At 36.8% G+C, this 15,583-nt stretch overlaps 1 protein-coding gene across 1 annotated transcript in view; it reads left to right on the forward strand.

Moving 5' to 3' along the window:
* Positions 1-15,583, forward strand: part of LOC136879866 (tubulin polyglutamylase ttll6) — a 651,223-nt gene that overhangs the window by 7,035 nt on the left and 628,605 nt on the right. The window lies entirely within an intron of this gene.

Consider the following 15,583-nt stretch of genomic DNA (forward strand, 5'->3'; position numbering starts at 1 on the left):
GTAGTAAGGTGTACTGCATCTTGGTCTTCATGTTTCCGCATGCCCTTCCACATGTAGGCATACAGTTATTCTGCTGCAAGGGAGAACATTATAGAAAAGCAGACTTCTGCAAACAATTAAATTGACATGAAGTTCAAGAACATAACAACAATAATAATAAATTTAACAACAGAAAGGTTATTCTGTGTATTAGAAATATAAATTGAGATATGTTTATTTCTTTTCTTTCTTTTTGTACAAATCATTAATCTAAGTTGGCTAAGTTGGTAGGTAGGATACGTCGTAAGTCACACAGGATATCAACATATCAAATTTAGTCAGCACAATATGCCATAGACAAACTTTTATGTACCACTTTATGATTCTGAAGAGTAATCCATATATTTTCCTATTTTGAAATGGAATGTTAATATAGGTCATGGTTGGAAGATATGGCTTTTGTAGTCTCTTTCTCTTTTCATCCATATCCTTTAACTGCTCAATTATCAGTCTCAAAATCAGATATAAATCTAATATGGTACCTACAAGTTCAGACACTGCTATTGGTTTCATCATCATCATCATCATCATCATCATCATCATCATCATCATCTGTCTACAGTTCCACTTTCCCGGATACTATTGACAAGCCTCTTCCACTCTCCTCTATTCATGTATGTTTTAATTTTTTAAATTTATTTATTGTCTTGTTTTATATGGCGGGACTCAGGCTATGAAGTCTACTATTCTGTCTGGCAATACATACACCTACATGAAGAGTTAAATATACACTAAATAAATTATCTACAATTTAATATCTTAAGATATCAATTAAATGTTTTAATTAACCTAATAACGTAGTTATGATCTAATCCTGCTATGGTATTTATTTACACAGAAAAGCGCACAATGTGCAGGGGTATAAACTTAACCACTACAAAGTTTTGTCAGAGAACACGGTCTCTTCGGGCACTCCAGTGCGTGTTAATGACCACAGATCATCTCACACCATCGACATACACAGTCGTGGTTCGGATCGTGAAATCTAGGTACAACACATGCCTTATGATGGAAGCAATGGACAGCTGCACGGGTCACTGTATGTCTGAGGTCGAAACAACTCTGACACCAATTGACTGCTGTCATTGCATCCGTTATATAGAAATCACTCCAAATTTTTATCTTCTTTAATTTTAATTCATGTAAGAGCTCTTGATATGCCTTTGTTGATTGTAGAGTCATTGTATGTCGCAAGTCCTCAATGAAGAAAGGTTCTCGGGTCAGTTCATACACAAGTCTAGAGGGTGTGTATTTAGATACGCATAGGGCTCTTTTAAGGAAAGTTGCTTTCACCCTTTCTATCTCTATCTTACTATGTTATGAATTATAATTATTATTTATTAACCAAGTTTGACAGAGTTTCTTAAAGCGGAGATGGTTTGACATGCTCCTAATTTCAGCAGGTAGGGAATTCCAAATTCGGCTGGCGGCGACTACAAATGATCTACTGTAGCTGGTTGAGCAGTGAATGGGAATGCTTAGTACTGAGCTGGATGATGATCTGGTAGGAATACTAGAAGGTGATGCTAGGTAATGGATTTGTGTGGCAAGGTATTCAGGAGTGTTAAGGTTCAGTATTCAATGTAACAGGGTAACAGTGTGTAAATTTTGTCGCTCTCTTAAGCGTAGCCATGAAAGTCTATCAAATGTGGGAGAAATATGGTTAAACCTTGGTATATCTGAAATACGGTAAATCGAACACACACGTTATGTGTCTTTTGGAGCTTGATGGAAAATGAGGCATTCAGGTTACTGTATACTACGTCACAGTACTTGAATATTGGCATTACCGTACTTTGGATAAGCAGTTTTCTTACATTTTGCGGGAGTGAATCTCCGAGTTTCGTGAGGGAATGTAAGGAATAAAACACTCGCTGACATATACCTATTACATGATCGTTCCAGCTAACCATTATCATCCCTAACATTTTAACTGTCTTTGAATTGTAACCGAGTGCCTCTTAATGTTACTGAGTGGGTATGCACGTCTGTGAGGCGTGCATGTTTTTTTTGGATAGCTAAAAGAATACACTGCGATTTTGGGGCATTGATTTTTAGTGCATGGTCATCCGTCCACTTACATATTCTTTCTAAGTCATCATTCACATTATTTATTGCAGTCGGTAAGTCATGACGATTTGCATGTGTATATATTTGTAAGTCGTCTGCGTGCACATGATATTGACAATGTTTAATTACTTGTGTTAGTCCTGAAATGAAGATCGAAAATAGGAGTGGCGCTAGCACTTCCAGTCTCTACAGATTGCCATGAAGAGGAATTTTCACCTGTTGATACACACTGCCAGCGATCAGAGAGATAGAAATGCATCCAGGATGTGAGAACTTAAGAGCACGTAATTTTACCATTAGTATGTTCGCGTCAAAGCTGTCGAAGGCCTTACTAAGGTCTAGGAGAGTTAAAACAGTTTCTCCCTTATCCAAAGCTACTCCTATGTTGTTTGTAACTTTAAGTAGTGCAGTAGTTGTGCTATAATTGCTTCTAAAACCAGAGTGGTATTTGTCAAGAAGTATATAGTTATTTAAATATGTGGTTATTTGTCTTTGAACTATTTTCTCCAAAATTTTGGACAGAAATGGTAAAATGAAAATGGATCGAAAGTCTTTGGGTTCCACGGGATTGTTGGTCTTTGGGAGTGGGCGAACAATTGCACGTTTCCAAAGGGAAGGAAATATGCCGGTTTTCAGTGAGGTATTAATGATATGGGTTAGAGTTGGTGGGATTACTTCTAGAGTTTTTAACAGTAACTGTGGAACAATCTCGTCACATCCTGTCGCAGTTGTCTTTATTGCTTGTGCAATTTGTCTCACTTCTGCAGGAGTTACAAATAAAAAATATAATTGTTCTCCTCCATTGTTAGTATTGCCATTGTGTAGAATTTTTTTAATCGTCTGTTCTTTGTCGATGTTAACGGGTCTTGCAGTAAAGTATTGGTTTAAATCATCCAGTGGTAGTTTAATGTCAGCAGTATGTATTTTATTTCCACCTATGCCCATTTTTTTAACGGTTTTCCAGATTGTTGTTGTGTTCCGGGTTAGCAAAATGTTCTGTGAGTGTCTTATTTTAGCATTCCTTACGGCCTGTGTGGTCCTGTTATGAAGGGTCTTGTACAGATCAAAATTGTTTTGTACTTGGCTAGTTTTAGATTTTCTGAAAGCTTTGTCTCTCTCTGTCATTAAGTCGCATATTTCCTGAGTAATCCATGGAACCGCAGGGCATTATGCGAGCACTGCGTTTTGGCGCGTGTTTATTGAGAAGAGCTACCAGTTGTTTGTTTGAGAACTCCACTTTATCCAAATACAGTAGAGACAATACGCGACACTTCTGGATTTAGCCTTGTTAAAATGGGAGACAAGTCGCAAGTGGCGCTCCTAGTGGCTTGACCGGAAAATTCGCGCTAAATTCAAATATCAATGGAAATGTACGTACGGAAATGGATAAATAAATTACGTCTAGAAAGAAAGTGTTACTAACTTCAAAGTTGCTAAAGCAATTCTGAATAAATGAATGAAGAATTGAGTACCTCCGTGGAATAACGTTGGATGTAACACTTGGACAATTTTTCAGGAGACGAAAAAAACAATCTTAGGGTACGAAAACATAAAATATGTTGATGAAAATATTAATACAATGTTAATTGCAAGCCAGACAGTACATTTTCATGACATATTATATTTTCTCCATTTTAATGTATTAAATAAATGCTATTTTTCCAGCTTTACAGTGGAAGAAAGTTGGATGTTATAAACAGTCCTATTATAGCCTATATAAATTTGAGTGTGGAAGAACGTTGGATGTAACATAACATGCATCTTAAGCATTCCTCAACCACTCATTTTCACACTGTCTTACTAAATTTATTAAAACATAACAATGGAATATTTACAATGTACAGAATTTAGCAACAAATGAGTATGCGTTACAAGAATGTTTGTCTTCTCATTCGCATATGCCTTGTTGACTCTGTTTTGGTGCATCTGATGCAGGCAAGGAGTAATGGAAGTCTCTGTATTTCGGTTCCAAAGGGGGACACATGTTCAAAAGGTCACGCTTTTTGTCTGAAGTAATAGGAAGAGGAGCTTTATAGACTGGCGGGAAGTTTTCTGCGAGAGGTGGTAACTTTTTCCCTTTCCAAATTTGGTTATCACATGCTGTGACCATGGTTGAAGAACATTGTCGCTCTTTCTAACCCTGATGGTGTGTGGGTCATCACTGGAGATCTGAAGCCACACATTCTGGGTAATTTTAAGGTTCGGATCCCTTTTTATGTTTCTATCAACAGACGAAAAATCTTTAAAATCATTCTGTTCCATTTCTACGACTTCAAAAGATCTATTAACACCAGCATGTGCAATGACGTATTTCTATTCTTCTGGAACCATAACACAATTAGGGCAATTAGGGCAAAATCCCTATCACAGGGAAGAAAACTATGGCTAGAACATAAAAACTTTCGTTCAACTCTAGAAAAGAATCCTGAATTAACAAAAAACTGATACAGGCCTATTAATTTCCAATTATTATTTTGCCCAACACACCGATCAGACCATACAATAAGACTTCTTTCTTCAGAAAGTGGTAGTTTTGAGAAATTATTTGTAATCTAATGATACATACATGAGGCGACTTCTACAGAACCTCTCCTGGAAATACACTCATGCCAAAGATGCATTGTTGCTTGGTTTCTTCCCATGTCATGAATAGCAAGGTTATAACAAGAGAGTTGCCGCAGATAGAAAACACTGCTGTGCCTAAGATCTGGACAAAACAACACTTGCTGCATATCCTTACATAACACAACATAACTGGGGGTTTGTCTTTGATTTTTCAATGTCAGATTTGAGGTACGCATATGCAATATCTACCCTTGCATGGTGGAGGTCACTTTCAACTTGTATCTCCTGCCTCGCTTTTTCATTTTCTGCTGCTTGAAGCTTAACAAAGAGTTCGTCACATACTCTGCATGTGTCGCTTCTCGGTAGTCCAAATTTGAGTTTGAATTCAGAACGAAAAATATCTTTGAATATGTGCTTACCAGCATCTATAGCAGAGAAGTCTCCTTTAAACATTTCTGCTAATTTTGAAACATTCAGCTTGTGATCTAAATATTCAATTGCAGTTTTCTTTCGGCTGTAGTGACTAGGCTGGCGTGGAAGTCTGTTAATGAATTCCCCAATTTTATCTTTTGTTGTGTTTGGTGTTCCATGTGGTCTATTATGATGACGGCCACGTTGGTCCTCTAGTGTTCTGTCTATATTTTCAATTTACTTTGTAAAATTTGTACCTTCTAAAAGATATCTGATACGTGTCACAAAATGTTTTTTGGCACACTTGCATTAACTCACCGCCCACTTTCACGTAATAAGAAAACGACGCCTTACGACTTGATGTTGCATCTGACTTCCCAGGTCTCCTCCTAGTGGGTTCACTTATACTCATATGGTCACTCAGGAATACAGTCTGGTCATTGTCATCTTTATTGTAGAAGTTGTCGAACTCTTGCATCTTCTTATATACATCCATAAATTTGCATCCAGGCCTGGAGCACTTGCTGGAGCAAATTTGATCCTACAAGGACAGGAGAAAGTGATTAACTAATAAACCCTACCATTCTTGAAAGTTTAAAATATTACTTGTCAGTAAAATATTTTCATGTTACTTATTAATGCTGTATTTTACCCATTTACAAGATTGCCTTAACCTCAAAATTAGTCTATTACTACTAAATTTCTCTTTAAATCATTTAGAAACCAGTATAAATAAAAAATGAAGTGGCTAAATATACAAAAATTGTTTATAGCCAATATACCTGCAATATATTCATATAACATTCAACAACAGTAACATCCAACGTTTTTCCACTTACCTCAAATAAAGGCCTTTTCTCTTGGACAACCTTTCCTTTCCAATAGGAATACTCTTTCCCACTGTTCCTTGCAATCTTCCTAGTATTGTCTTTCCATTTATTGAAATTCAGCTTACGTTTTCTTGAGTTATTCATGTTTTTAGGAGCTGATGGCGACAGCTTACAACAGGATGCATCCGCCATCTTGCATAACATCCAACGTTCTTCCAGGGAAGCCAACTTTTGCGATCAAAATAAAGTGTGTTTTAAAAGGAAATTTCGCTTAGACTACTTACTATCTTATGGAGGGAGTAACAACCAACATTATTTCATTGTAACCTCACTTCAGACCAAAATGTCACATCCAACGTTATTCCACGGAGGTACTCAATTATTTAACAGGTTATTATTTAAAGACTGAAATTAGACATAAAATCAAGATGTGGAATGGACTGCTGTGAAAGGGCTTGATCTTTCATGTATGCATTACTTTTTTAGCTTTCAAATTCCTGCCTGAATTTTCACGGCTAGATTTTTCTTTTTTCTCATTTAAAAGCATTGTCATCATAACCCATAAGTGCATATGATCCGAAAAATCGGATCTTGGTATTTCAGGCTTTAAATTTCGTAATTATGTGATTTTCTCTTCTTTCCACTTTCATATCTGTTCAGTAATTCCTTCTGAACAAGTCAGTACCATTAGTTAGTGCGTGCAGTTGGCCAGACTGATACAGTATTCATTAAAAGACAAGATGGTGTCTCAGAGGAGCACTGTTCACAGCATGTGGTAAGTATTTTGCAAAAATGTCACTTATTTATAACATATCTGATCTTTTATTTGTTGTAGGAGTATTGTTGAGAATCCATGCTTTTGTTTGATATGTATTTCAGACAAGTACATTCATATGTTTTGGAAATAACGTGATTTATTTTCGTGGATCCGAAAAATCGGATCACATGCAAAGCAGTCTTACATTGTTCTCCTTATACAATACCAACTAAATGTTGTAATCGTTGTAGGATGTTTCTGATCTCAACATAATGAGTACAATATTTGTTTCTCATTTTGTTTCAGCCTCCCTGTGGCCAAGATAATTGAAATGCTTGAGGAAGAGGACGAGGAAGACAGTGATGACACTGAGAATGTAATATACACTGCAGTTCCAGCAGCGGGTAGGGAGACAGACACTGACAATGATAAAACTGATGACTAACATGAGGGTAACCTTAACCACCTTGGTTGGAGGATGATGATTAGCTTGTGTGAAATACAGACTAATGACACCGACTTTGAAGAAACCGAAAATTCTCTTGGATTTACACCAGAACCTATCGCGTCTGGTTCAAAAGTTGTTCAGGTATCTGAAACAGATGAAAATGGTAGACTCCCGCGAAAGATGAAACGTGTTCCTGTGAGGGAAAAACAAAATTTTACGTGGAGGAAATCAGATCCTCATCCTGTCTTGAAAACTCAGTGCGAACCAATACCTGTGTCCAAGACTGCAGAAACATGCCAAACACCATTGCAGTTTTTTTCAGTTGTTTTTTTCAAAGAACTTGGTACATAAAATTGTAGAAGAAAGCAATAAATATGCAGCTCAGAAAAATTTTATTCTTGGCCTAACAGAGTCGGAATTTTGGGTGCTGATAGGAGGCCTGCTTTTATCAGGGTATGCTAAATATCCCAACAGAAGGATGTACTGGTCAGCAGATGAAGATGTTCCCAAGCTTTTAGCCAACAGCATCCGCTGTAATAGATTTAAAAGTATTTTGCACTACCTGCATTTCAATGATAATGACAACATTGACCCGAACGATCGTCTGTACAAGCTGAGACCTATCATCGATATACTGAACGAAAATTTCAGCAGCCATGGTGGACTTGAAGAGCACTTGTCTATAGACGAAAGTATGATTCCATACTATGGGAAACATTATGCTAAGCAATATATAAGAGGTAAATCAATAAGATTTGGATTCAAGAACTGGGCACTTTGTTCTTCATCTGGTTATATGGTGTCCTTCAAAATTTATACACGGAAGGAAGAAAATGATGAGTTTGGCTTAGGTGGTGATACAGTTATATCACTAATAAAATCTTCAGATGTACCCACACACATGTCAATAAAATTGCTCAAACACCTGTCTGATGAAGGTTACTGTGCAACGGGAACTATTTGAGAAGGCCGTACTGAGAAATGCCCTCTCATCAACACAGGAGAAATGAAGAAACTGCCACGTGGATCCAGCGATTTCCGCTTTTCGAGTGAAATACTTGCTGTCAGGTGGAAGGATAACAATGTTGTTACCATAGCAACAAACCACGGTGAAAATAGAGACGGAACCTGCTCTAGATGGTTCAAGGAAAAGAAAGGAAAGATGACAATCAAGCAGCCTACACTTTTTGGCTCCTATAATAAAGGAATGGGGGGTGTAGATCTAATGGATCAGTTAGTGGCGACATACAGAACCAGAATACGTCAAAAAAAATGGTACTGGCCAATCTTTGTTTACTTACTGGACGTTTGTATTGTCAATGCATGGCTGATAATGCGTAAAGTCTTGCCAGATGATGATAAATCACAAAGTCTCCTGAAGTATCGAAGGGATGTATTCGTTAGTTTGCTGAAGACGCATGGAACTGTTTCTAGAAGAGGTAAACAACCGTGTGATCCCAACATAGATAGTCGCTTCGACGGAAGGAACCACTGGATTATTTCCGTGAGCATGGAAAACGAATGTTGCCAGTGTTCAGGTAAAGCAAAATTCATGTGCGACAAATGTGATGTAGGCCTGCACCCAAAATGTTTCAAGGCCTACCATTCATACTAGGAAAACAGTGGTGGTATTATGCCTTAGGCAGTTTCTTTGAAGAACTCTACAGAAGTGTGATAGAAGTACAGAATTTTGAGCAAAAAAGTTGTTTGTATCAACATTTGAGCATGTTTCTTGAATGTGAGTGTATATGTAACTGATATTCTGACAAAATCAACAATAAAGAAACAATTGTTGTGTTGTACTGGTCTTCTATTATTGAGTCTTCTCTACCTCTCCCTCTTCCTCAGTGTATTTTATCCTTGCATGTGATCCGATTTTTCGGATCGCACCTCCCTACCAAAGTACGCAATATCCTGTGTTCTATGCATAACATATATTTAACTAGCTGATGTACCCGTGCTTCGCTACGGGATTCTACATTGTATACATAATTCTAGGTTGGGTAGTGTACATGTGAGCAAGATTATCTTAAATTGTATAGCTCTTAACGCTACCCTAGAAACGCGACGGGAGGTCACCAAACATCTTTTCTCAAATGAAGACTGAGGGAATTTTCACTGTAATGGTAGACCCAATTTCATACCATCAGTCACAATCAGCTTGGGATATTTTCATTATAATGCCTTTTTACATCCTCAGAAAAACTGTCTTAGTGGTTTTCTGAACTGACGTCAATAGGAATGGCGCGATTAAAAGCAATGCTTTCATATTATGAAATACTCGTTCAAATGAAACACCACACACTTTCTCACTTTTAACGAACAGGACTACACTGCCTATCTAACAGTCCAAAGTTCCAGACCTGGAATGACCAAACCGCAGACAGCCGTGATCCGCGAACACTCTTCAGCTTTCACTGGCGGAGAGAAGGTCGAATAGTGGAGACTCCCAGGGCAAAAACTATGCCCAATTAATATTATGTTTCCTAGGAGTACCCGATGAGTTGGAAAATATTTACTACACTGGTGGCGGAAATATCTATCTGACTTGAAGGCAAATTTTTCCTCCAAGCCAGAAGAGAAACCCCCTCTTCACTGCTAGTTTGGAATAAATTGAATGTAGAATTTAATAAAAGTGAAGAGAAAGAAGCTTTTTTTAAGAAACGGCCCTTTTCAGAGTTGAATATTGAGTTAGTGAATATTGTGGTGCTATAATTTGGAAAAGGCCTTAATTGTTATTCTTGACCAGGCCATCATACTACTACTACTACTACTACTACTACTACTACTACCACCACCACCACCACCACCACCACCACCACCACTAAGCGAGGCTCTGCCTTAAGTATGCACACTGCTCATTCAAAACAGCGCATCAGAGTAGGGATCGAATATCTGAAATACTATCATGATCCAGTGTGTTACGTACCAGCTGTATCAGAAAATGTATGAACCAGAGGAATGACTTGCTAAAGAAGAAAGTTTTCTAACTCCCCGGCTATTTCCCGCCAATATCCAGTCAGGCTGTTATACTCGGTACGCAGCAGTAATCCCATCTATCGGAGTTAAGAGGCAGCATAAGAGACAAAGAACATCACAATAAACAATTGTCAATGTAATGTTATTGTTGATCAATGTTATGCACTTTCGATATTATAGTCCTTCACATTTCTTTTCTTCCGACTCTGAAATACCACTCTTATCATACTCGGTATGGTAAAACTGAATAAAAGATAAATGATCGGAAATTGTATTCTGTATAACTTTTTTATATAGTACTTTTTGATAGGACCAATAATATTGGTATTTAAAAATTACATTTTAGGCACCTTCCCCTAAACTACAATTTCATCCAGGATGAATAAAATTGTTTATAGCTTAGACTGTAGTTTCTTATTCCCCGACTCTATATACCGATTTTCATTACAATTCTGTTAACCCATTTTCTTGTGGCTCGGCGTTGGTATGGACTTAGCAACAAAAATACAAATTCATGAATATCTGTGTTATCATAGCCGGTACGGTAAAAATGTATAAGACATAAATGGTCTGAAATGTAATTCTCTATAACTTTGGTTATGTAGTATTTTTCGATACGACAACTAATAATATAAATATTTGAGGATTACATTTGGCCTTCCCCTAAACTACCATTTCACTCAGTGTAAATAAAATTACTTATATCTTAAATTGTAGTGGCTCATTCGCCGACATTGCATACCAATTTTCAATGAAATAGGACAACTAATAATGTAAATATTTAAAAATTAAATTTTAGGCCTTCCTCTAAACTACCATTTCACTCAGCGTGAATAAAATTATTCTTAAGCTAGATTGTAGCGACATATTCCTCGACTTTGCATACCAATTTTTATGAAGATAGGACTACTAAAAACATAAATACTTGAAAATTAAATTTTAGGCCCTTCCCTAAACTACCATTTTTATTAGTGTGAATAAAATTATTTATAGCCTAGATTGTAGCGACTTATTCCCTGACTTTGCATACCAATTTTCATTAAATTCTCTCTGGCCGTTTTCTAGTGATGCGTGTACATACATGCAGATAGACAGAGAGAAATTACGGAAAAGTAAAAAATGCATTTCCTGGTTACTGTGGTCATGACTGATACAGAAATACCATTATTTTCAAATACTGAGCAATGTACAGACAAAACTCTTATTTTATATATATAGATGTACTTACATATGGTTAGGAAAACACAAAAAAATTAACTAAAATGGGACCAGGAAACTTCATGGGTTCACTTGTCAACAAAAATATCGGCACATTCCTTACACACATGAGTCAGTGAATTTACATGTAAGAGCTGGACAATTTTCCTTTTAACTTGAAGCCTACTAACAGAAAGAAAATCTATAAATTTAGCCTCAAAAACATTCAAACTTTCCCTATAAGCAATACTTGCCATAATGCCATTATATTAGGGTAAAGCAAATTAGCATCATCATATTGTTTCAACAAAATATGTACATTTCTTAAATCACCCATATTTTCTTCAGTGCTTGACAACGCATTACGGCATTCCAAATGGGGTATCTTGGAACACAACCCGCTATACTCATATGCATATGTATTTTCTTGAATTAAATCAAACCCACAGATCACACCTACAACACATTGGTCTTAAAGGTTAACTGCTGCACTATACAATAAAATATTCGTATTATATTTTAAGCCAATTAAAATATGGGTCGAGCACGTCAGAAGATTATGAAGTACTATAAAAATCTTTGTCACTGGAAAAATAGATATGCAAACACAATATTACTTACATTTTCTTGTCACAAGGGAAACTGAAGCAAGATCGTGCATTCTTCTCTACTTCATAGTTACTGCAGCCAAACACAGCACATACCTTTCCCCTTATGTTGAGAGGAGATATCAAGGAATGGCACACGCTACTATTTAATTATGTCAACTCTCTGAAAACTCATAAATAACACCAAAAACTTCACGCACAAATACACGTGCTCTTATGACCGAATCAGTAGTTCTCAGGTCAATCCGCTAGAGAGAGCTCTAATAGCTGTCCCTCGATATCTCGCTGAGTATCGCGTATTGTCTCTACTGAATTTGCTTTATCATCTGTATTATCTAGAATATGGACATTATGCCAAGGTATGCTTGCAGCGTCTTCTAATAGGGCTTCGTTATTTATACTTTTTATGTCTCAGAAGTAATTTATTTAGGTCTGTACTTGGGGCATTTAAGTGAATAAGCTAAATAAATTAAGTTGTGATTGGTTAGTCCGCAAGCAGATATTTGCCCGTGGGTCAAGGTTTATTCATCACAATTAAGTCCAGTAATGTATGTACACAAGTATGAAGGATGAGTTTTCCACCTAATCAATACATTATTTTACATAGTGTCAATATTATTTACATAAAAGGACAGTACCGGTTTTGACCCTGTAAATAGGTCATCTTCAGCTGTTGAAGAACATGCTTAATAGCGACTGTACAGAATAAATACTACTAAAATTAAAATTAAACAAGAATGCCATTAAAAAAACATGAATACCACTATTCAAAAAAATAAGTAATGTTAAGATATTGTACCAGGAAGGCCTAGGTCCTGGCACATATCAATTGAAAAACTTTATTTCAGCATACGATTTCCGTCCGCCATGCGATCAGCTGAGCGAAGGAACATTCCAGTACGTACCAGATTCCACGACTGACCAGGTGACCGCTTGAAACTTGCCTCCCCTAGAGATATTTATCAAAAGCATTTTTCTCTTGCGAACTTTTTAACGCCTCAACCGATTTGAACAGGACCAACGCTAAATTGTAGCAGATATCATAAAAGTAAAATCCTGTAAATTTCATAGCAATCTGTCCAGTAGTTTCTGAGTTATAACAATATAAAATTTAAGAAGATCGAGCACTCACGGTCACATGACTTAGAACACCACCCCTCCTGGCGCAGATATATATGCCACTAGGTCAAGGGTAACAAGCAGTTCAGTTCAGCAGTACAGTCTAGCAGTGCAGTGCAGAGCAGCGCAGTGTGTGTGTGTGAGTGAGACAGAGGGGAGACTGACCCTCGTACAGTATGTCCGTGCAGTCTCGAAGGCAGTACTTTCCGTCGCGTTTCGCAGAGATGAAATTATGGGATAATCAATCGCCGTCGTACTTGTAAAAGACGTCGCACCGTACCTAGTTTATCGTGCCGCGACTACGATATAATTCACAGACATTTCGGAGTATAACACGTGTGAAATTATTGTAGTATGAAGTTAAATATTGGACATTCACAAACTAGAACATGACGTGTGGACTTAATTAATTTCACATAATATTAAATTACCACAATAAACAGAAACTGTCATGTACAATAACTCTAACTACTCTAAGACTCATTTTTCTGATACAGTACATCCTTGAACTGTGTTTCTTTATTTACATGTCATATTAGGATATGACTTACTACAGTGATAAACTTGGTGAATATTAAGAACTTTTTCTAAAGTAATATAATTTTATCACCACCAGAAAGTCAGTGTTATCTGCTAGGATAATGATTCAAAGACTGTGGTCAGAGAATGAGAAATATTACACGTAACTTTTTCAAGTGTTTGAACTGTGTATTTATGGACGTTCTCAGTGACGATTTAAAATAGTGTTTTATGCAGCAAGGACTGTGATCATTCATTAAATGTCATAAAATTAACATACAAACTGAACTGTGTTTAACAGTGAATGATAGTGTCTGTAAATACTACTTGCACCAAATGAACGTTCCGTGTGCTAAAATCACCTCCTCGAGCAGCGGAAATCTTGATGAAATTCTACAAGATCCAGCTACCTTCAACATCATCTCATCTATTGTACCCATCGAAGGACGTCAACGTGGTTTCTTCGTGGAACATCAAGTTTGAGTCTTCGTCCGCACCCCGCGGAATGTTCCAGATTCCCATCAACATTTGTAAGCCAAATTTTCTTTATTAAGTGAGTAGTCACAAACTGACTGACTTTTTCTTATCAATCTTGAACAGTGATTTACTCAGTGTTGCGTGTGACGATATTTCGTAGTTTTTCACCATTTCTCAAAAGTTCATCTTTAATAATAAATTTATTTTATTAAAAATTTAATATTCATATTACATAGAAGAACTCTAGGATTTTCAAGTGTTCTATATTTCAAGGCTAACAAACTGAGAAACTTTCAACAGAAATTTAAATTCTTATTTCAATTTTCAATTATAAGCGAGTGTTCATTTCATGAATTAATACTTAGAAAGACTTTAGGTGAAGAACTGACACTTCGTGTTTTCACAAAGGACTATAGGATCTGTGAGATTTATTTATTTTCACGAACTGAATTCAAGAAGATTTACGTTAGCATATTTTGATTTCAACAAAATATCTGAGTCCTATATTGATATTGCAGGGTGATGAAGCATTTAACATTATTAATAAATTGTTTGTCAATCAATCAATCAATCAATCAATACTGATCTGCATTGAGGGCAATCGCCCAGGTGGCAGATTCCCTATCTTTTGCTTTCCTAGCCTTTTCCTAAATGATTTCAAAGAAATTGGAAATTTATTGAACGTCTCCCTTGGTAAGTTATTCCCATCCCTAACTCCCCTTCCTATAAATGAATATTTGCCCCAGTTTGTCCTCTTGAATTTCAACTTTATCTTCATATTGTGATCTTTCCTACTTTTATAAACGCCACTCAAACTTATTCGTCTACTAATGTCATTCCACGCCAACTCTCCGCTGACAGCTCGGAACATACCACTTACAAGTAACTATTCTCATTTTGGTTCCGTATTGAAGTTGACGTATGTCTCAAATATTATTACACCGGGCGAGTTGGCCGTGCGCGTAGAGGCGCGCGGCTGTGAGCTTGCATCCGGGAGATAGTAGGTTCGAATCCCACTATCGGCAGCCCTGAAAATGGTTTTCCGTGGTTTCCCATTTTCACACCAGGCAAATGCTGGGGCTGTATCTTAATTAAGGCCACGGCCGCTTCCTTCCAACTCCTAGGCCTTTCCTATCCCATCGTCGCCATAAGACCTATCTGTGTCGGTGCGACGTAAAGCCCCTAGCAAAAAAAAAAAAATATTATTACAATATTATAAGTCCACCTGTTCAATACAATACAATATGATCCACTATTTCATATGGTCAAAAATTTTTTTAATACATAATACATATACATAATACATATTATGTATAAAATTTTCTTGACCATATGAAATAGTGGATCATATTGTATTGTATTGAACAGGTGGACTTATAATATTGTAATAATATTTGAGACATACATACCACTTAGTCAAGCAGCTCTTCTTCTTTCTCTCAATTCTTCCCAACCCAAACATTGCAACATTTTTGTAACGCTACTCTTTTGTCGGAAATCACCCAGAACAAATCGAGCTGCTTTTTTTTGGATTTTTTCCAGTTCTTGAATCAGGTAATCCTGG

This window comes from Anabrus simplex, chromosome 1 (genome assembly GCF_040414725.1).
Source record: "Anabrus simplex isolate iqAnaSimp1 chromosome 1, ASM4041472v1, whole genome shotgun sequence".
Taxonomy (NCBI): domain Eukaryota; kingdom Metazoa; phylum Arthropoda; class Insecta; order Orthoptera; family Tettigoniidae; genus Anabrus; species Anabrus simplex.